At 30.4% G+C, this 24,677-nt stretch overlaps 1 long non-coding RNA gene across 2 annotated transcripts in view; it reads right to left on the bottom strand.

The window, feature by feature from the left end:
- Window positions 1-722: 722 nt before the first annotated feature.
- The window catches only part of LOC149090042 (uncharacterized), a 105,029-nt gene continuing 81,074 nt past the window's right edge, over window positions 723-24,677 (bottom strand). Inside the window, exons 3-4 of one of the 2 annotated variants that reach the window (XR_016192675.1) lie at window positions 19,336-19,449; window positions 723-911 (exon numbers count right to left, since the gene is read on the bottom strand). This is a non-coding gene — a long non-coding RNA (uncharacterized LOC149090042). Of the gene's footprint in view, window positions 912-19,188; window positions 19,450-24,677 lie in introns of those variants that run through there. The other variant, XR_016192674.1, reaches the window with a different exon arrangement.

Below are 24,677 nucleotides of genomic sequence, written 5' to 3'. Positions count from 1 at the left end.
TTCTATGAATGTTATTTTTGATTCCCTCTGTTTAGTGCGATTTTGTAAATTTCTGAACACGTAAAATTTGAGAAAAAAAATTTTGAACAAAAACTGACAATGGCAAGGAATCAACTCTTTCTAGAAAAAAAAAGTATTGCACTCATATAGCCGTATGTTGTACCAAAATGGCAATAAAAAGAAGTAATTTCAAATATATTAAAAAGAATTGAGAAAAGAAATATGTATATAAAATGGGGTTTTTTTACCCATTACAATGTATTCAAATATACATGGGATCATAGAGGATTTATTCGAAATATTATTTAAAAAATTGACTAATAGTTTCGATTTCTGATCAAAATGATGTCAAAATATTGGTTTCAGGTTTGAAATATTGGTTTGTATTATAATAAGCTTTTTATATTACATTTTCCTAAAATTTTAAAATAAATTTGATGTAATATTGAAAGTCATTATTACATTTTTTACAGTTACCTTGTTGGGATTTTTACTAGATGGGCCTTTGAATTTATATTTGCATAAACACTATTAATTGCTTCATTTTGAAGAAAATACTGTATTATTACTGTTACTATATCATGCACCTCGTACAACTTCCACTGTGGAATTTCGAAGAAAATACTGAAAGCTTATTTTTCATTCCCGAAACAAGTATTTCATTCCCATATAAAAATTGAAAAATCGCAACGTAATGAGGAGATAAAAAGGATTTCCAAGTATAGAACTTGAAATGCAATAAAACTTTATTCCGATATTTCCATTGTATACATATCAAATCGATAATATTGGATGTCTACAATGTATGGTTTGAATTTTCTTTTCATTTTATCAGCTTGAGGGAATTCGAGAATGGAAATCTCTCTCTTTCTCCCAATCGACATATCCAGATTTTTTTTCAACAACGACTCCTGAAAGCACAAAAAATATACTTTTATGAAACAACTGAAAGAAAATCAATATAATCAATCTTTGTTATTGACGATTTTAATCACAATATTAACTGCCTATGATCCTGTATATATTTGATTATTTGAACAAACATGACAAATACATGGCCAAAAGAAAAACAAAACTCCATTATACTAGTTTTTTTTCTCATTTTTTTGATACTTTAGAAAGTACATCTTTCAGTGTCCTTTCAGTAGAAAATGCAGCTGTATTAGTAAAATGCTTAGAAAGAGTTGATTCCGTGTCGGTGTCACTTTTTGAGTGCTGCTGAAATTTTACGTGTTCCAAGATTTACAAATTCTCACCAAATTGAGTGAATTAGGAATAAAATTTAAGGTAACATCTATTCAGTTTTGCTGAGTATGATTTTATCTCTGTATAGATAACAGCGTGTAAAATGAAGGCAAACAGTATAATTTTACCCATAATTACTCATTTTATTCAATTAAAAAATCCACTCCATTTAATTAAATTAAATTACTGTGTTGATGTATTATTTCAATTAAAATATGCTAAAATAGCACCGGTTTTTGCAAAAACAATTTTTTTTCAATATGTTTTTATGGGAACTGAACCATAGAGGGTTAAAAGAAGACTTGCTAATTTTAATGGGTTTTTTATACAGTGTATTATGCAGTCTACATATGCATTCGAGAAAAAAGAAGAAAAAAGTCACACCCGAGCAATTTCTCTTGTACATGACAAATATAGATATGTAAGGATGGGAAAAAATGGTTATAATGAAGTCATAAATCCCATAGAAAAATTTCTCTTCCTTCTTCCCCAATACGAAATGATGCTGTTGAAAAAATATTGCTTGTACAACTTCGAGGCTTTTAACCTGCGATAATAGTAACGTTCAAATTACGAGGCATTAAATAATAGCCCTCAAAATGTTGGTAGCCCACTTCATTTGCATAGATAAGATCAGTTTTTGCTTCTAAAACAGTAGCGTAGTGCGTTGCCATATCGTTACTGTCTCTGGTACTAATAAATGCCACCTGATATTCGTAATAGTAATAATAGGCTTGGGAAGTTATGATCGGATGATTACGAGTGTCTTTTTTTTTAATTATTAGTTTTCTTACCTTCGATGGCGTGAATACTATCTTTTTTTGCACGACAGTTCGCACAATTGATGGAGATGATGAATGGATAGACGATCCATCTTCTCTTCGGACTTCTCATCTATTTCAAGTCGGACAGATTCTTATCCAGGTTGAAAATCACATTCAAATTACTTATTCCATAGCCCACTTATTAGATCGTCAATATATTCCCTGCTCAGAAAAGCAAATACAGTGAGTTAGGACTGATGCGTCCTTTTCGCATTTAAATATTTGGGTTTCCTGCTACCCGTTATGGTAAGTTGGATATTAAATTAATTCTTTACCTCATAACACATGAAGATACAAAACTATCGATGGTGGCATTGGCGATACTCACAAAAACAAGAAAAAAAAGTAAATATTACAGTAACAAATTTTAAAAGTTCCGATTGATTTCTTAATAAATGACTTTATGGAAAGCGCCATGAAATTTACCCTCTGATCCCAGTAAATCAAGTAAATTGGTAATTAAATTATTGCTCGACATTGTCGGTGCCGGTATTTAATGCAGTAAAGCTATCTATTTCTACCACATGTCTCAAATAATTTTTCGGTACATTAAATACGACATCAAAATAATTATTAAGTGAATACGGTATTGATTTTCAAAAATGGGTGTTTTTTTCCAAAAAATAAATGTTAAAATTTCAATCCGACTTATATGTATTTTGATGTAGTCGTATTTAATGTACCGAAAAATTATTTGAGACATATGGTAGAAATAAATAGCTTCACTGCATTAAATACCGGTACCAATGTCGAGCAATAATTTAATTCTCAATTTACTCGATTTACTGGGATCAATTCACTTAATAATTATTAATAATTATTAAGTGATGATACAATTTAGAGAAAAGTGATATTCCATCATACAGGGAATTCCGAGTTGGGAACCAAATGAAATCGAATGAAACTTTCAACATAAAATTTCAGTAATACAAATTTACTTTTCTTTCCATCAGTATTTTTTCATCTTTCTCACATTTTGTTTTAATTTTTCAGATTCCAACTTCGTCTCTTTATGTTTCAAATGAAATTTTAAGCACATTAGATATAGGACTAAATCATAATATTTTAAAATCAGATCAAAATTTTGAAATTCATTTTTTCGCGGAAAAAACACCAATTTCAAAACCGATACCGCATTTTCTTAATAGTTTGAAAATATTGATGAAATTATGTACAAATCTGCTACTGAAAAGATTAAGCTCCGCCATTTCAAATTAGCTCAATCCTAGTTTAGTTAATTAAATTTTCCTATACAAATCTCTATTAATAAGTAAATTTTATATAAATATTTTGTATAAAAAATGAGAAACTTTGCCTGGTTTTTTGGTATAAATTATTTTCTTTTGTTTTTACCGTTTTTTCCCATTTTTCTTGCAATACTAAGTGCAACAGCATTTTGTAGATGTTTATAAATGAATAGATAAATTATTTCTTTATTTGTCTAACTAAAAAATTGCGATATTTTATTCAGTTGAAGACAAAAAAAATTTATGTAGAAAAGTTCTATTCCATCACACACAGGAAATTACAAATTGGAAATCAATTTAAAATTTCAACTCAGAATCTAAACTATACAAATTTACAATTTTTTTAAACTTTCTCGCCTTTTTGTTTAATTTGTTCGATTGCAACTTTGTCTCATTCTGTCTCAAATAATTTTTTAAGCATATTAAATAGGACTGAATCATAATATTATTGAATGAATCGAAATTTTGAAATTTATTTTTTAAGAAAAGAGCACTGATGAAATCTTTTAGTTTTTTGAATAAATAAATTATACCGTTTCAAATTCGTTTAAATTTTGGTTGAATTAATTGATTTTTTCGGTTCATGCGCAAATTATCGTTTCAATAAAATTTTGCACAAAAATCATAGAATATTTATATAAAAACAGCAATACTAAAATTAACAAAAATTATTATGTCCTTTTTCTTTTGTTTTAACTGCGATCTTTCCCCCTTTCACCCAATATCAGCGCAAGCTAACCTTTAGTGGAAGGAAATAAATAAATTAACTTTGTTTTTTTTCCCTCTATTGAAAAATGACGGTATTTAATTCAAAAGTTCGAGACAAAATAAAAATGTATTTAGAAAAAGTTTCATTTCTCTTCATACAGCGAATTCTGTGTTTGAAATCAAAATCGAATGAAAATTTCATTTATATTAATTCACTTCTTTCGATAACTCGTTGTTTCTTCTTTTGATTTTCAAGATTGAAAAAAAATTTATTTTTAGGAAGAATGAATTTCATTTAAATACTTTTTTTTTTGGCCTATTTTTCGTTTTTAAAGACAGTGGAACCCTATCGCTCAGCGGTGTATTTTCCCCAGTGAGGGATGCATTACATACAGTATACTTTAATTTAGAAAATGTGGGCTCTTGCGGCGACTCGGTAGGACGGGGCTCGGATCCGGACGTAATCGTTCATCGGAAGGAATTTTTTTTTTGTGAAATTTTATTTTCTGTTGCATCATAGACAGTGTGGGTTGCGTGGCAGTCACGTGCAACTATGACTCAGTGACGGGTCATTGTCCTACAGGAAAACAGACGAGTGTTTTTTTGTTCATATAAAACTAAAGTTGTTTTTGACCTTTAAGTTCAACAACCGTTGACACAAAAAAAAAAAAAAAAGGAAAAATCAATTTTTTTTATTTATTTTATGAATTATTGAAAACAGACAATCGTAGGAATAAAAAATTTATAGCTTTGCATATGTGCGAAGGGTCCTTTGAGGGATGTCACGACTTTAGAAGTCGAATTTCCAAAAATGCTTCCAAAAATATTTCATTAAATTGCAAATAAAATACTAAAAAATTCGTGTCAATCGGCTAATTTGCTCTTTCGTAATAAAAGAAATAATGAATTATAGTGTAAACATATACAAGGAAAAACACTTTGAACGCGATTTTCTCAGATTGCTGTTTTTGAGCTCATCCGTAAGATTAAAAAAAAACTACTGCCCGAGAAATTCTGAAATATTGCAGAAATGTTTATTCAACATGTGCAAGTAAAATAGGTTTCGAACTTGGATATCTGACCATTTGTTAGAATTTTATGAATTTTTAAAGTTTGAAAAAATATATAAATTTCGAGAATATAAACTCAACATTTTTAAACAAATACTTCACATTAGTCATTGCTATATCCGAGATCCATTTTACTAACAGATGTTGAACAAACATCTCTGCAAAAATTTCAGAATTTTGGGGCAGTAGTTTTTTTCAATCTTATGAATGAGCTTAACAACGGCAATCTGAAAAAATTGCGTTCAAAGTGTTTTTTCTTGTGTGCTTTTACACTATAATTGATTATTATTTTTTTAATATTTTATTATCAGAGAAGAAATTAACTGATTGACATGAAATTTTTAGTATTATATTTGCAATTGAATGAAACATTTTTTGAAGTCATTTTTGAAAATCCGACTTCAAGGGTCGTGGCAGCCCTTAAACTTCATTACAGCAGCCAGTTTGAGGATAAAAATTCAGAATCGAATGCACATAAGGTGTAGACATATTCTTTCCATTTCATACTTTCAATTTGCTGGTAGATGTCCCCATTAACGACAGCAACTCTTTGTTGTAGAACATGTGTGGCTGTAATTTCGCTAATTTTTGCTAAAATGATTTGTGTATCTTGAAGAATTTCTTTTTTTTTTTGCCTTGAAGTTTGCAACACGAATTTTTTTTCCTTATTATAGCTCGAATCACAAGGAAAGTAGTTATATGTTTGAGAAATGATATTATTTCCTCACATTTTGTTATATGCTATTTGTGAGGCTCTGTACAGAAAATTCGAAATAGATTTTTTAAATCATTTTTCGGCTTTCCATACCATGTTAGTAACTATGAAAAATATTACCAGCTCGAGGAAAAAAAAAATGCATATAAGGGTTAACTTCTAATTTGTTGTTGAAAGATTTCAATTTGATTTTTCTTAGGGAAAACTTGATGATGAAAGCTATTATTATCATTATTATTTGAAAGAGAATGTCAGTCAGAAATAAAATTTAGATAGCGGCCTGTTTAAAAAAAGAATGCGTTGATTTCCATAAGTAGGGTTTTCTTTGTCAGTTTCTTTTTAATCAAAAGAAAATTTTCCGTAAAAATCGAAGCAATTTTGCAGAGAAAAGCATTTTTTTTTCCGATTGAGAATGTCACAAGTCTATATTTTCATTCCATTTTAATTAAAAATTCCATAAAGGATTCATTTTTATAAAGCTCACAGTATCAACGAAGTTCGATTAAATAATTGTTATTTCCTTCCGATGTTTTCTCAGTTATGATAATATTCATTGTTATTCTCAATCTTTTCATTTGTCAATTTCTTTAAAATTGCTTTCTCCAAATAAAAACTGAATATATGAGCAGCATTAGCATTTGCACCAAAACTACTTCATAGATTCTTTTTTGCTTTACTACAAGTAGTATATCCGCTTACGATAACGACCATATTAATTGATAAGCCATCCCTACAATGGGAATTGATGTTCACAACGAGCTTCATCACTTGCAATGATAAAAAGTCAGAATGATTTTCAGAATATTAATTATCTTACATTTTCCACGTGAAATATATGGTGGTGACGAAATGTCTTGGTCACATTTTATAAATTAATAACAAATCAACCAGTTGACGTAAGAAAGTGCGGTCTGCCCTAAAAATACTTATCATAGCCAACAGTTTGTTTTATTGATAAGTTAAAAAAAACAATCAAATATCACTCACAGGTGGCGCTGTAAAACGAGAAAATCGACATAACACATGACACAAAATGCAACACAAAAAGTGCACAATTAATTTTTATGACAATTTGCGTCACATGATACTGCCAATGATGCCAATAATACTACTATTTCAACATGAGCACTCTTTCTACCGTTTAGAAGTAGCCCGAGCTTTAAAAAGGCGCTCGTAATGAGATGTGATAGTTTTATTAACGTAACGCAAATTGTCATTACATTAATTATGCACTGTTTGTGTTGCATATTATGTGTTATGTGAGGTTTTCGTTTTACAGCTCTAGCTGTGAATAAAATTTGAACTTTTTCTTTAATTTATCAAAAAGAAAACTCTAGGCCATGATAAGTATATTAGTGCAAACCACACCTTTATATGTCAATCTGTTGGTTTGTTGTTAATTTTTAAAATGTGACCAAGACTTTTTGTCCACCTTGTATTATGCCTAAAATAAATTAGAGAATTTTTTTAGAATAAATATGAACACTTTTGAACATCTGCAAATATTTCCCATTGTTGACTTCTACTTTTCGCATTACCAATAATAGAATTTTTTGTCTTATTTTGGATATTATACAATAAAATTTCCAACTAGGTAATCTATCAATAATAAAAACGGAGTTAAATTTTATCTCTATTGATTTATTTAATATTTTTTTTATATTTAATTTTATTCTGTTAAAAAAATTTGGTATTATAATAAATTTTATGGAACCAACTTTGAGATATACATATTTTTCATTTCAACTAAAGCGCCTCAAGTTCACGTTTATTTCCTTAAATTTCCTTAAAAGGTAAATAAAACGACATACCTAAAGCTAAAATGTTAAGGCAATTCAAAAATGTTTAAATTTTCATATTTATTTTTATTCAGTATTTTTATCAGTTCATGTATCAGACATTTTATAGAAATCAGGGTAAGAAAATCTCTCAAAAAAAGTTTCAATAAACAAAAATGGAACGTCTAATCAGGAATACTCTTAAAATACAATTAAAACACAAGAAAAAGCAATAACAGAAAGAATTTTGAAGATTTTTTTTTAGTATACGAAAAGAATTAAATGAAATTAAAAAAAAAATCCGAAAATCTCCGGAAAAATATTTGAAAAACGTAAGATTTTTTTTTGAATAAAAAAACATTGAAAGACTGAAAATTTCGGAGAAAAAAGCGGAGAGAGAAATTAACGAAATAAATCAATTTTGAAAAGCGCATTAATTTAATTATATATCATTATTTTTCTCTTTCGATTCAATATGCGTGAAAAACCTAACAATTCTTTTTTTAAAAATACAGAGAAAAAATCATGAAAAAACAACTTCAGGATATAAAAAAAAACCAAATACATAAAATTCCTCCTTTTTTTTTTGCTATAAATTAAAATTCTTTAAAAACAAAGAAGAAATAATATTCAAATTAATCTAAGCAACTGTTGCCATTCATTAAAAGCAATATAATTCAATATGTAGAGTGGCAAAATGGCTTTTAGTTTCCCATTTTTCGTTTGTTAACTTGAAATCTACGTATTGAATGTATTTATTAGTTTCATCGACGTCTTTGGATATGAATAATACCGTATAATGTTGCGCACGAGTTATATTTAATTGATTTTTCCAATAAGTGCTTTAAAAAAATGTTTGCGGATAGTATCGGAAACAAACCAGCAGAAATAGTCATAAATTTCTGAATATACGACTTCAGATGAGATGATGTGAGGTTTAAATACCGTATTTAGTGTCAGATTGAGAAACAGTGGCGTACGCACGTGTGGGGGGGGGGGGGTGCTCAGAAAGCCATGCACCCCCCCCCCCTCCCAAACCACCCAAAAATTAGAAAAAAAATTAATATTTCGGTTAAAAATATCGAAAGAAAATATCCTTTATATGCTATATAAAACAATCTCTTAATTTAAATGCTTTTTGAAGGGTGGTAACTCAAAATTTCTCGGGAAGAAAATTACCGTACCCCCTCAACCAAACCTTCTGTGCCCTCCCCAAAGATCAATCCTGCGTACACTCCTGTTGAGAAATGCCTCAATTTAAATAACAAATTACATCACAGATATATTTCAGAAAAATACACAGAGAAAATAACGTTAATAACGGTTTTTCTATTGAAAGAGATTCTACTGCGTAATCTATTGAGAATGCTTATAGCACTCTTAGTAGAGAAATTAAGAACGTTAATTTTTCAGTTTCTCTCTTTTACTCGGGTTTGAAGCGAAAATAAAAAAAAAAAAACAATTAGAAAATTGGAGAGCATTGTAAAGTTATGTGTAACCCCCCGCTTTTCCCGCTTTTTACGGCCTGCTGGTAACACAAGCTTTTTGAATGTTAGAGTATATATACATTACCGTACACCAACTCCGGACATGTATCGCCATACGACAATTTCCAACCAATAGAGTTGGGTGGGAAATGAAGGTACCATCTATCGGTGGTCGCCCCAGGCTCGGTAGGTAAAGAACTTGCTTCTATGCCCGGATTAGAACCCATGTACCTTGATGGTAATCTTCATAGTGGAAGACGAGCATCCTACCACTGTGTGCCACTCGGACGATAATGTTAGAGTCTGGCCTATTCCCAGCGTGCCAGGAAAAGCGAGGTTTAATAGGAATTAAAGTAATATATTCAGTAGAGACCGATATCAATATACCGTGCTAAATATTGAATAAACACGCAAGTCTCAGAATAAAACAATAGTTTTTACAAAGATGTTCATTAATGATTTTTTATTGAAGCAAACATGTTTTGTCGAAGAATTTTATGATGATAAATAAACTCAAGCATTTATTTATCGATCTAATACGAGAAACACAGATACTTTATTTTGCACGTTTTTCCTCCATGTTCAAAAATTGATTAAATATGCTGTCGGTTGCTTTGCTTATTGTTGGAATTTTTTGCTCTGCTTCTTCAAATTTTAAACGCAGGTTCAATCAGAACACAAAAATACTTCGGAGTCTACTAATTCTTCCATTTAGCTTATAATCTACAAGAACGAAATATATATAAACAACAGTTAAACGTCTAATCAAGAATATACTCCTGTAAAGTATAATTACAATACACAATAAAAACAATAACATTTAAAGATTGTTTTAGAAAACGAAAATGAAGCAGCGCAGACCAACGTTCTGACCACGAAGTTACACTTCAGCAGGCGAATTTTTTCGCTGATCAACCGGGAGTAAGGATTTAGCAACCCTATTTTATCCTTTCAAGACGACACCCACTGTATACGTCGTCGAAACTCGTGAGGCATTTGGTGATTTTTATTTTATTAGCCTTTCTCGCGTTGACTTCCTTCTGTGAATATAATTTTCTAGTTGATAACACTCTTACGACGCATCAGTTTGATTCCACAACATCTAGTCGAATAAAGCAGCACCTGCCGAGAGGAATACCATAAATTCCCGCTGCTATCGCTCGGAATGTTGTTCGAAAGTCAGTCAGTTGTTAGAAAATCTTGGTGTTTCTAGTGACAGAACCTTGTAATTCAGTATTCAGTAACGCAATGTATTCAACCTCATGATGATGATCGTTCAGTTATGATTCCCTTGAAACTCGCCGTCTCAGGGCCTTACTAGATTTTTTGTAAAAATTCTTCACTTTGATATTGATGCACCAGTATATTCTAAACCTTATTACTTTTTTTATTTCCCACGAATCAATCTTAGATATGCCGTAATCTTTTTTATGTTCCTCCATATCGTTCTGATGTTTTGAAAAATTTTCCATTGTACCGATTTCTAAGATGCAGTAATACTGATGATGTATATTTTTAAACTTGTATTTTGTACATACATATGTTTTTATCTTTATCTTGTATTCATATATGCAAACTGTAACTGGGCTTTTGCCTGTAGTTTGTATTTGTAAATAAATAAATAAATATAAATCACTAACATATTTTTTTTAGAGAAACTTTGAGAAGGAGATGAACGTGCACCCCGTCCGACGGATCTTTTTCTTTCTAAAAATGGTTTATCAGCATTTTTGCTGTCACCATAGTTTGTAAATATTTTAATACAGCGTTGCTTAATCTGTGGTCAGCGAACCAGTGAAGTGATGGTCCTTGTCGGTGGCATAGGGATCCTCAGGCAGATTTGATTACTGAATTCTAACTAAATGAAAAATTATTGAATTGTGAAAATTGATATTACATAGTAATACTCTTTTGGATGCAAATAAAAATTTTATATTCATATAATTGCGTTAACCATATCTCATCAAGGAAAATGCGGGAAATTGCAATCCTAAATACAGGAATATCACTAATTGTAATGCAATTTACGACAAATCTGCTAAAATGGGAAAATAAAGGGCTGTTATAAATCGCAGTGAACAAAATGTATTTGATGAAAAAAGAACCCATGAAAATGACTGGATGACCATATTTCATCGAGAAAAGTAAGAGGAACTTTGATCTTAAATACGGGACGTCCTTCAATGGTCATCGAAAGCGTTGCCATAAGTCGGCAAAATTCCCATTTGTCTAAATCCCTGAAACATTGAGGAAAAGACGTTCAACCTGACAAATATGTAAGCTGAATATTTGTATAGATAGTCATAATTATCATAATAAGTTATGACTACGTTGTTTATTTAAAAAAAACAACTTAAAACAAAGGAATGTCCCGTAATATGGGGTGCAAGTGGCCTTCGAATTGTTTCAGACTTTTTAATGGTCCTTGGGTTCAGAAAGGTTTAGAAATGTTTTTAATACATTAAAAAGTTAACACATTCTATCTTATCAAAATATAAAAAATACAGCTAATTTGAAAAAAAAAATTAAAAAATTAATGTCATTTAAAAGAAGTCTGCTGGGAATATTTAGACAGTCTCTGGTCAAAAGACTTTAATCTAGTTCTGACTCGTAAAACGATTTTTTTTCAGTATATAACTTCAATTTGAATGCACGTGAATATTGTTTCTATCTCTGAAAAAGTTGAATGTTATTTCTTGCTCATTTCAATACATTAAAACACCGATGTTACGGAAAATTTTCATCTGAATCAGAGATCGATCCGATTCTATAATAGGAGTTTAGAATTTTCGATTAAATTTAGTTGTAAACTACGTCCGTTATTGTGAGGATATACCGTAGTTTGAAATTAATCAGCAAATGCCTCCTCTCCAATGCCATGGTAGGACAGAACTATCAAAATAGACTTTGGTTCATTAACCATTCTGTTGCTAGGCGGCTGTATGTCTGTCTCCCGCTATTTCAAATATGAAAGAAGGGTGTATAATTTCTCTGCATCGTGTTTGAAGCAATTTTTATTGCGAAGTTTAAGAACTGATGCATTACGGTGGCTCATTCCAGATTTTATTTGGGTATTTGTACGTTATAGGTGAACTATAAACACAGTATATATATTTTTGGCAGTAATTACTCAGAAAAGCTTCGTAGTAGTACTTAAAACATAGACACGTGTTTTCAGATGGTAAACACAGGTATGCGATTTAAAAATTCAAAAACAATCTCTTTGGGAAATTCATCCATGGATAAACAATATTTTTGTTGAAATGTGAAATTTTCCTAGTTATTTCTCTTTTTTGATATTTGATGGCAGGTAGTAACGAAAATGTGAAACATGAAAAAGAAAAATTAAAAACGGGAAAACTTCAGAATTCCAAAAAAGTGGAAGAATTCTTCATGATGGAATATGAAACCCGCATTTTGAAAAATTCATAAAGCAAAGCAAGAAAAAAAAAAGGAAAAATTTTGAAAAAAAAAGGAAAAATTCGCGGAGTTTCTCAGATCCATTAGGAAATCAAATAGTAGATTGAAAATGGATGCTTTCGAAATTTTAAGCTGAGTATCATGCGACATGATTTTTTTTTATTACTGGTATAAAAATTTTTAGAATCAAGCGAATAACGAGGAAAGAAGATAAAAAAAAATGTCATTTTTATACTAATATGTAAAGCAGATATTATATTTAAAATTCCTTATATCTTACTTCTAGTAGATGCAATCGCACAAGCACATATTTTCGTAATATATAATATCTTCGAATATTTTTCGGAAACAAATGGAACTTAATTTTTTTTAGTCTTGTTATGTGATTAGAAAAAAGGGGAATGTATAAGACCTGGATTTACTTTACATGTGCTTTTCGGTGAATAATGTTTTTTACACTGATATTTTCGAAATCACTACCACAGTTTTTCAAATGAAGTACGAGAACAAATAATTCATCTCCTGAGAATAATCCAAGTACCGCAGGTTTTTGCTCCTACAAAGCGGAATCGCAATGACATGCTTTCATATCTTTTTCGTGAAACTCATAATTTGATATACATTTTCTAACATTAAAATACGTATTAAGATTTTTTTTCCTTCCGATAAATTTTTTAATCAGAATCTGCATATTTCATTTGGTTTCGATGAAAAACTCGCGAAGAAAATATAAATTTTTTGAAACAGATTGTCTAAATTCTAATAATTTAACATTTAACACATATTAGATGATTCTAGAGCTTACTGGAACTTAACAAAATGCTTAAAAGTTTACCAGTAATATTCTTAAATGACGAGATAATGAGGAATTACTGGGAATTTAGTGTTTGAATTGATTTTATAATGCTTGAATGGATTAAGCAATTGTTAAACAGCTTTATAATTTCACGATATTTCAGAATTTTTTTTAAATGCTTTATAACAAAAAGAGTTGTAAATACTCTATGTCTTTACTGTATTTATATGAGTATTAAACTCAAGATAGTATAGAAGGATTTCAATTATTTTTTACAGCAGTTTTTTATGCCTAAAATGGCAACTTGCAATATTTTTTTATTGCTGTTTACGAGTATTTTTCTTATTTGTTGTAACAATGATCATCGCCGGTCAATTCTTTTGAACAGTAATGTAATATGTAATGTTAAATATAATATAAGTAACATAAGATAAAAAAATATATTTATTCTGATATTATCCTCTCTAAAAATAATGCTTCGAACTTGTGGAATTGAACATATTAATTTCAAATAAGTAGTTTATTTTTAAAATCTTGAAATTGGAAGAAAAAAAATTGGAGGAACTACTGATTAATATCTTTTTTATTCGTTCTTAATGAACGTAAGAAAAAAATTCTAAAACGAATTTAGGTTTTTTTGTTATATCAAAGTTATTTGTATGCACGTCTATAAAAGCCAGAAATAAAGTTGCATTATTCATCCAGATCTCAGTAATTATCTACCAAAGTTATATCAATTAAATCAAATCGATCTAAAATTAATTCGCTGGTTTTCTGGAAAACCAGAAAATGTTTTGATGACTTTTTATTTAATGTAAATATGGATTCGTGAACTTACAAAGTACATTTGCTATTATGTGATCGGGTGTAATTGGGTTCTGATCTTGTTTATGAATTTTACCAATAACTTTTGTGTACTGAAAAATTAAAAATAAAACTATTATAATATTCAAGTAATTTGAAGTGCGAGTCCTTTACTTCTTACTTTGTTTTAACTTCATTTTCTACCTTAAGAAAACGTTTGTATTCACTTTAACCATAATGTAGAGACCGATATCACAGAAGACTTTTCGGATGCTGGTGTATGTTGCTCTCTACATTTTTCTCCCAGAATTTCGGGCATGGAAATTTAGTTTTATATCGAGAAGCGTCAATTATCAACGTTTAAGAAGCTGGATCAATTCTTCTGCCGTTTTCATAGGCAAATCTTGGTGGTAATGAAATTAACATCTCCATCACATCTAGAATCAGAAAGTGAAGAGGAACGCACTCAATATATATCCAGAAAAGTCTTATAGTGATTCTACTTACTGGTTCCAGCAGCTAAAGATTTTGTTTGGAAGCTTTCGTCAAAAAATTTGTCTATGCAATGTCACAATAGAAAACAAGATATCGAAATGTAATCTGGATTTGTTCTAAGTTCATCTCAGAAGGTGTACAACAATTATTCAGACAAGATTATGTACACTTGCATGAGAATATTTATGAAATAATACGTTTCTACAAGAGGGAAAAAGTATATCGACATTTTATGAGGCATTCAATTGACTTTATGCGAATTTTTTACCACCTATATATTCTCAATAAGAACTTCTTTCATCAGATTAAAACTACAATTATACTGTCAATTTAGACGTTCAGATTTGAGCATTTCATGAATCAGACTCGATAGTTTATAGGACGTCCTAATTTTTTGAAAAATGTGTACGCACGAAAGTTCTGCTTATTTGATCTGGTGTATGCTCATTTGCAAGAAAATACTCATGTAATAATCCATTTTTTATTGAAATTTTCAGTTTTATTTAAACAAGCTTCAGAATGTTGTATTTTTTTGAAACAAATGTGTGTATATCCGAATGCATGCACGTTACCGAAATCATCCCATTAGGCCTACATAACGAATATCTGCAAAGAAAGAGTGCGATAAGTTTTTTAGTGAACGAAAAGTGCTACCAATGCATAAAGTGTATAGCTAACACCTCCTACCGCAAACTACCGACGAACAATTGATTCTAGAGTCATACTTCCATGCTACCATAAAAAAGTATCCAAATAACGTTTTAACGACTCAGATACGTCATTCATACTGCAATGGATTGTATAGACATTAAAAAAATAATAATTAATAATTTTCTATACGGGCACTCTATGCTCAAAACCCAATTTAAAAGTTGTTGCCCTGTTTCTTGTGAGGATAAAAAAAATTTCTACGTTTCCAAGTGCAACATTCACTGAAATTTTAATGCGGATCCTATATGTTCAAATATCGGAGGAAAGTTGGGGAAAAACAGCATAAAAATGAGGGAAAAGCCTTTTCCGTTACTTTTTTGCCGTATGCGAGAAAAATTCAGATTATAATTGATTGCGGGTGTGTGACATAATTACACATATGAATCCTTTTTTCCAACTCTTGTCCAATTTTTTAATTCAAATATCTCAACGAATATTGCAATAGGAAAGGTGGAATTTTTTTGTATGCCTCAAGAGAAACAGGGCATTAACTTTCCAATTGGTTTACTGAGCAAAGAGTGTCCGTATAAAAAGTTTTTTTTACTTTAATAAATATACGATCCCTTGCAATATGAATGACATATAAGAGGTCCACACGTTATTTGGATACGTTTTCTAATTGGAAGTATGCCTTCAAATAAGATCAACTGTTCACCAGTAATTTGCGGTGCAAGATGTTAGCCATGCAGAACCCTGTATAATCTTTAATAAATAATACAAATTTTTAACGCTCATCATCTCATTAAAGTTGATAAAAATCATAACTTATTATCATCTCAAAAATTCTGTTTATAATTGATTGCGAGAAAAATTTAGATTATAATTGATTGCGGGTGTGTGGCATAATTACAAATATGAATCCTTTATTCGAAATAAAGGTGGGGGGGGGGGCACATACATTTAGAAAAGTTTCGGACGGAAGTAAATATCTCAGTACAAGGGCTAAACAGGGTAGAAATGAAATTTTCTTGGTTTATCAAGCGCCCTGGCCCCGACGTCTAAAGGGCCGAAAAACCCAAACTTCACATTATTTTCTAATTTAAGGGGCCAAATACTTTTGTGCCCGGGGCCTCGACCGACTCTAATCCGCCACTATCAAGGCCCCCCATAATTGTGATAAGTTAATTAAGAGTTAAACATGGTAGAAATGTTCTTGTTTTATCAATGCAAATTTTCATATAAAATCAAAAGAAAAATTATTTAAGAGAGAATTATATTTGTCACTATGCTTTTTAGCCTCTGTCCTTGGAATACACCCTCTCAGCCCAGCTCACACTGTCTTTAAATATTCGCATGCAGAGGAAATATTTAGATTGTTTCAGATGTAGGCGATTGTACAGTATAACTTGTTAGCGAAACAACAACAAACTATGTAAAAACGACTGATTCCTGTAGTGATACGATAACCGTATAGCTTATGTCTCAAAATTCAAAGAATAATTTTATGAAATGCAGTCGAGTCTCTTTTCAATGAAATAACTTTGTCAATTGAGAAAAAAGGAAAAATTACACAGAATATTTGATATATAGCAGATTAATAAAATTTTTTAAATTGAATAAAGATTTATATCATTCCGGTAAAAATTTCGCAGGGTAGAGACTCCGCTTCAATTTAAAAAAATTCGAAAAAAAATCATCACTATTTAAAAAAAAAATAAAATTTTAAATAGATTTTTTAGGAAGAACGTATTTTCAATTTATTGCATGAAAGTAACTTTTTTCCTCGATTAAAAGAAAAAAAATTCAAGAAAATATATTCCGTTTTCACAAAGAGCGTTCAGGATACACAAGACATTATTCCTCCCGTTCCAATTTGAAGTACCTTGAAAGATCAAGCCCCAAACAACAAAAGGTTTGACCGTGTGTTCGAGTCATAATTTAAAGACCTGTCTATTTATTTTCTTAGTTCTTTTGGTGTTTTTTTTTTATTTATTTATATACATAAGACTCTTTCTCCTCTCCACGGAACCAATTCCAAAAACGGTCTTTTGCATCAAGCCATACAACAAGCGAAACAAGAAAAAAAAACAAAAAAAAAAACAACAAAAAAAACGACCCTCCATTGCTCCAATGTCCCGTTGTCACGAAATCACACAAAAGTCAAATCACAAGCCTCACGGTAATAAGGGGCCCACTACGACTACTATTACTACCCCCCACTACAACTCCTTAATTTACTACGCATGCGTATTATATTTTTCTCTCCCCCCCCCCCTACTGAAAAATTTCAGGAGAAAAGAAATATATATATATATTTTTGAAAAAAAGAAAAAAAGTCAAATAAAAATGAAAATACCGTAGGTGAGTGAGTCTGGAAAGTAGTAAGAGTTGGTGGAAGAGGGAGGCAACAAATAAAAAATTGCATCATTGTGCATTAGGAAAACGTCTCTGGCTCGCATAAATTGAAAGAACAGACCAATAGCAGCTCCTCTCCGATGTGATTCTGGAACGGTTACCATGGCAACGCATCTCTTTGCATTCCAGAGTGATCATTCCTGATGGGAAGATGGGTGGCAGGGGCGACGCCCTTACTTCCTCCCTTGATTCTTTTTTATTTAAATTTTTTTTTTTTGGGTTCCGTTCGCCCTTTTGAAGTCGTCGTCGTCCGCCGCCCACTTCATCCTTTTCATGCTCCCGCCTCCCAAAATAATATGAAGAAAGAAACGTTCTTTTCCCTAAGAAAAGTCAAGTCCCCCCCCCTTCTTTTTGTTAATTTTTGCAATTTTATTTATTTTTTTAATCCTCCCCTGAAATAATTATAATGCGAAGGTCGAGACCATTTAATGGCTAAAAGGCTTGAGCTCATTTAACTGCGAAGGTCATAGCATATAAAGTGGAAGGGGGAAAGAGAAAATGACTTTAATCACGTAAAGCTTTTAATTGAGACAGAGATCGTGTATATTTATTTAAGTGAGCACAACTTGATGAAAGGCTTGAGAATAAGATAATATTTCATTTGGATAAGAAAGAAAGGGGAAAAAATAGGGAAAGGAATTTTTTTTTTTGAAAAAATTTAGTTTTCTTTTGTTGAATTATTTTTTAATTGAATTTTTTCGCACGTGACTTTGCAATTACGGAATAATTTTGGATGAATATATTTTGATAGGAAAGAAAAATTCTGGATGGAAATAATTTTTTTTTTCCAGAAGGTTTATAAAATTAAGATATATTTATATTGTCAAGTAAAATTTTGAATTTTCGTCAATAGTAATTTTTTATTGCCATTTTTCAAATTTGAAAATAAATACGTTTTTTCTTAAAAATTTTTTTTTCTCTTAAAAAATAGATATTTTTTCTCTTAAAAAATAGATATTTTTTCTCTTAAAAACAGATTTTCTTTAATAAATAATCATTTGATTAAGAAAAAAATGTATTTTTTGAGTTGATCCAATGTAAAATGGAGTTAGAGCTTTTTCACCAAACTTTTTACTTTGTTTTTTAAATTTTTAGTAAAATTTGGATTAGAAAATTTGATTGTTTATAGAGAAAAAAAGTATTTTTAGTACACAAAAGGGGGATTGAAAAATATGTAATATATTGAAAATAATTTTTTGAAATTCAAAACGTTTTCAATTAATTAAAGAAAATATTAATTTTTTTGTTATATGAAGTTTGTTAATATGAAGTTTTGCTTGGAAATGATATATTTCAATACTGAAATGTGAATAAGGGTTAAGATTTTTGCAAAGTATTAATGCGAAGAATTCTATCAGGAAAATCTGAGGAAATTTTTTAATTAGTGAGATTTGTTTTTTATATGTGTAAATCTTGAATGCATTTTTTATATGTGTAAATCTGAATGCATTTTTTATATGTGTAAATCTTGAATGCATTTTTTATATGTGTAAATCTGAATGCATTCTATAGGCTAAATAAAAACAAATTGCTAACTGTGAAACTGTTTAATAGAGGCTATAAGTATTTACAGAAACAGTGACAACAAAAAATTTTATAGAACGGAAGTTAGAGTTCAAATAGTAGAGTCTTAGTATTGATTGAGAGAACAATATTTTTTTTATAATGATGTGGTACAACCTATGATCTTGACATTTCAGTTTTCTGTTTTTCTACATGCAACCATTGGTGAAGCATGGCATCAGTACGCAAGCGGCGATTCTTTATGAAGAAATTCAAAAATAATATGATAACCTAGAAAGAGAAACATATTCACATTTACGAAACTTACATTTAGTACAGATGATCAAAAGGTATCACTCAAAGTTATATGCAAACTGTATAATCTTCAAACTATTTTGTTTTTTACTGATTTTACAAGTTTTTGTGTTTGCCTTCAAATGACGACTTTCGCAAAAAACTTTTGAAATTGTTTTCATGTGTTTATTTGAAAGTGCAGTTTTATATTTTAGAGAATCCAAAACTTTCATTTTCATCCCTAAAATAACTATAAACAAAGTTTTTGTCAATCAAGTAAAACGTATTCAATGAACTTGGAAACTCTGAAAATAAAAGCTTTAAATGTGTGTGTGGGAATTTTCTAACAATTTGTATTTTTTGATTTATCATCACGAAAAACTTGATTTATCAAACATTTTTCAAAATATCTCTATGTAACGTTCCCGCTGTCAAATTTAAGCAGACTTCGCTGTGCAATGATAAATAATATGTTCAAAACTTTTTGATTTATAGGATTTTGAATTCAGAATATCAAGTATGTTTAAGAAAAATGTGAATGTTTTCACGTAAACAATCATATCTCAAAAATTTTTCATAGCATTACAAAACTTTTAGTTTATTGCACAGAACAATATCATGGCAATAAACTGTATGAAGGACATGTTGATACAAACAGTAGTTTGTACTTTACAATGTCTAGTAGATAAACTCAGAATATGATATGCTAATTTAAAAAAATGTTTTTGCCAAAATATTCATGAGATAACATTTGAAATTTTTATACCATATCCAAACCGAAACTACATTCGTTTCATCCAAAATGACCAAATGACCTTTTTTAAAAGAAGTGACCCGAAGACATGCAGGCGCCTTTAAATATCAAAAATTACTTTTTTGTAATATTTATATGAACAGGTAGATTTTCTCTCCAAAAACATTTTATTGCAGTGAGCGTAGAAAAAATTCAAACAGTCAAATGCGGTCACCCCTGTTTTGCGACCAAACAATAATTTCCTCATGTATAATAAAAGTATACATTTCAAACGACTGATTAACGGTCACCCCTCTTTAGCGCACGAATGTTTTTGTCTCGCCGGGGTCCACAAAAGAAAGGTTTTACTAACCAGTTTCTTTTACAGCTTTCTTCACGAAACACATACTTTATTTCTCGCTGTATATTTATAATAATCGAAGAATTATACTTTCAGAAAAATCGTCACGACTACTTAAAATCTGTATTTAAATTATATTAATTTTTTTTTAAACAAAATGCTATGTGCAGTAAATAATCATAAATATGAATAGAAAGTGTTGGTGAGAGAGAAAACATCGTCACACATATTGGTATTCAATTTTATTTTCTTCTCGTATCATTAAAAATATTATTTAACCATTGATTTATTTTAAATGTTTTATACATGTTCTTGGTTGTATGTGATATCCTATGCCAGTATAAAGTTTTACATATCTCTGATAATCAATTTTTTACAAATTTTCAACAAAAAAAAAAGCATTAAAAACAGCTTGCACACATGATAAAATACCCTGACATCGATGCAGGTGAATAAAAATTGATTCAAAATACATATAAAGCGAAACCGTTCAGTTCATGAAATGAAGTAAACGGTTGAATCAATGAAATCTAATCTTCTGCCTCATTTCACGAACTGAACTGTGTCCTTTATATATTTTGAATCAATGCTTATTCAACTTCATTGATGTCAGGGTATTTTATCATCCGTGCAAGCTGTTTTTAATGCATTCTTTTTAATTTGCAAAAACATTAAGCATCCAAGACATGTAAAACTTTACACTGGCATAGGATATCACATACAATCAAGAACAGGTGCAAATATTTAAAATTAATCAATGGGTTAAAAAGCACTTTTAATGATATATATATTTCTATTAGAACATAGAATTCACCATGTTAAAAAGTATGAGACTCGAAACTAAGTATTGAATCATCACCGTGAGCGATTTTTCCATATAGTAATCAAGTTTGTCAATTATAAAATTTATATGTTATGATAATTTCATTCTATGTTATGATTCTTTCACTAAGGTTCATAATTAAATCGTCTGGTTTTAGAAGGAGAACAAGTTTAGCAATCAAGTTCTTGAGAAATCGAAAATAACTTTGAGTGGTATTGTTTTCGTCCAATAACCACCAATTTAAAAAGTACTTTGTCTGCCTCATTTGATTGGTTTTGGTTTTCTCTTAACGCTTACGTGTAGAGCATATCTTGGAGATACTTGAAAGTAAAAAAAGTAATTTAATCATTTTTGGTTTTATTCACTGCTTAAACCTGACGATTCAATTGATGCCATCAAAACATTGTTATTTAGAAAATTACTTGAAAATGACCCGTATGCATTACGGGTTGCCATTGATCGCATTATTATAATGCGGTCAATGGCCAAAGTCTATAGTCTTCACGAAGTGGTCAGTGTCTGAAGTATGAGCGATGTGTGAAGTGTCCGCCTATTTCTTGAACACGATAGACATGCACTTATTTTCAAGCATGCGACAGGACCAGCTTATATTCAATGGAAAAAAAATTGTTCTTCTTATCCAAGGACATATAAATGCATTTCTCGAAATTCTGGTGCCCGTTTCTCAAAGTGCCGACGTTTACAGCTTCCATCATTTGGGGTTTAGCGACTTTGAGTTATTCGATATTGCGATATTAAATTTCGTACTTTACCCATCTGGGATAAGTCTCTAAGTCGATGGGCCAGATTGGGAAATCTTAGTGGCCGAGAACTTTCAGCTTTTGGTGCTGACATTTTCAGAAGTATTAAAGAACTTTTGGAAAAATTCATTTACCTTTTACCACTGATGAGATATCTCGCCAACTTAAAAGACTTATTTCGGCATGAACATGCTCAGATATTTTGCAAAGCTGGTTTCTCAATGGAGCACTTTTTCCTATAACTCCCTTAGCTTACACCTGCTAATAACCGGAACAAAGCTCATTTTATTAAAGAAGATATAGCATTTAAAGGGGGTTTAATGATTTCTGCTGTGTGCTGCTTAAAGTGTGCTTGAATATGGAAAAAAGATCAGCATCGATTACAATCAGATCCTGTTTTTTTTGCATCGCTGAGAATAAGCGTATCTCAATTTTCAAGCCATTTTCTCATTGGTACTACAACTTTCGACACCTATGATTCCCTTGTCTTGTGGTGATACACCTGCGGCATCTCGTGGAAATAATAATTGCTTAAATTGAGCAAATTACAAATTATTTTTATGGCTGATTATTCCGGCATCTATATCCTTGGCAGGAAGTGACGGCTTCAACAATGTCCGGCGATGCCAACTGCGACCCGTGATGCACATGAACTGCATCATCTAAATAACAAAGCCTGGGATCTCTAGCGATAGAACCACTCTGCATACAGGGATGAACGTTCATACAACCTATGGTTATGCATAATCACTGACGTTATCCCTGTCCATCGATCATTTAGGGAAGTTTGATAAATTTTGTTGATATGCTGTATTGCGAACTTATCACATTTACCAGTGATTATGTGTAATTCCCAACACCATTGGTAAATCATGAATGGAATTATAACTCAAATTCACTGGAATTGGGCTTGAACTTTAGTCTATGGTGATGAATCCGATCAGTAAGGTTGGTCTTGTTTGCACGTGTTGGTTATTATAACGAAAAAAGCCAACATTAAAAAAACTGATAGTAATTCTGTGGTGTTTGGTCAGAACATAACTCCAAAATAAGATTTTTGAAATATAAGCATTTTCATTGTTATTTAAAAATGAAAAATAAAGCATATGCACAAATACAAATGAAAATGTCATACATCAGCATGTTATTTAGCCCCGTACGCATGTATTTGTGCATTTATTTCATTTTTTATTAGTTATATTAGCAAGACTTGTAGATCAAAAAGCCATTTTTTGGAGACGCATCACGTTCTGACCAAACAGAACAGAATTTATATATATATATATAATATATATATATATATGCACATTTTTCCATACTCATTTTCATTGAATGTAATTTTTATGGAATAATACGTGTGCTATACGTATCATGTATAAACAAAACAAAGTATACACCGATTAAATGAAAGAAAGTGAATTTTTTTCCATATTTATCTAACTCGCCAACTTTATTTGAGAATTATGTATAATCACCGATAAAAGTGATAAATATAGTGAAATTTATCAAATTTACGGGGGATGATTAGTGATTACGTATAATAACTGATGACTATCTATAGTTACCGATTTATCATATTTACCGTAACATAATGTACCACATTATTATAGAAACATATCGCAGGTTTGTGATTATTGACTTATCGGTAATTTATCAATGCATTAGTATTTCGAAAAATAGCACCACGAATAGATTCAGCCACGTGTATTGATATTTACGTTGAGAGGATTTGCAATATAAATATTGATGATGCACAAAATAATTGTGGTGTCTGCTAAAAATGAGACATTGCGATCGTCTCTGTCTGAATGAGGTAGATATTTAAAAAAAAAAAATTAGTCTGAAACTAATTAACGATTCTTATTCTGTACAAAGAAGAATATTAGTAGTGGCAATATAATGAGAACGCTATTACTGCATTTGTAATATTAACTGAACTTTCTGTGAAAGTGATATGAGAAATCTAACTTCATTCTAAACGTTTCTGAATAAAAATTATGAAAGAGATTTTTAAGAAATTAATCATAAAATAGTTTAGTAATCGTGAGAAATAGTTGTCAAATAGTTTTTAAAAATTTAAAAAAAAATTATATTTTTTATTATTTTATTTATAAACATCAAAACATTAAAATTTGTAACATTCATCTGGTTGAAATGTTTTACCATTAAAGCATTATTATGCCTCTTCGATTTCTAAGGGAAAACTATACGTAATATTATTGACTGTAGAAAACTTGGAACTACTTATATTAAGTAGAAAACAATGGTGTAATGATAAACTAATTTTTTTAATTCTTTCCTTCTCTGTTTTTTAAATGATTCTTTTATATCAAGGATTCTCAACATTTAAGAGGGTGTGGGCCACTTCACTGATTTGAAACGTGCCGCGGACCCCCTGTCATCTATAAATATGATGCGGGTAACTTAAATGATCTGGGAATGTGTCGCGAGCTACTCATGTCATATGTGGAAATGTGCCATGGGCCACTTGAGTGATCAGAAAATGTGCTGTAGGCGTTTTGAGTAATCTAGAAGTGTGCACGAGTG

This window comes from Pholcus phalangioides, unplaced genomic scaffold (assembly GCF_987345545.1).
Source record: "Pholcus phalangioides strain wild (caught in Gottingen) unplaced genomic scaffold, Ppha-v1.0 ptg000001l_1, whole genome shotgun sequence".
Taxonomy (NCBI): Eukaryota; Metazoa; Arthropoda; class Arachnida; order Araneae; family Pholcidae; genus Pholcus; species Pholcus phalangioides.
This window is presented reverse-complemented; position numbering and strand designations above follow the sequence as displayed.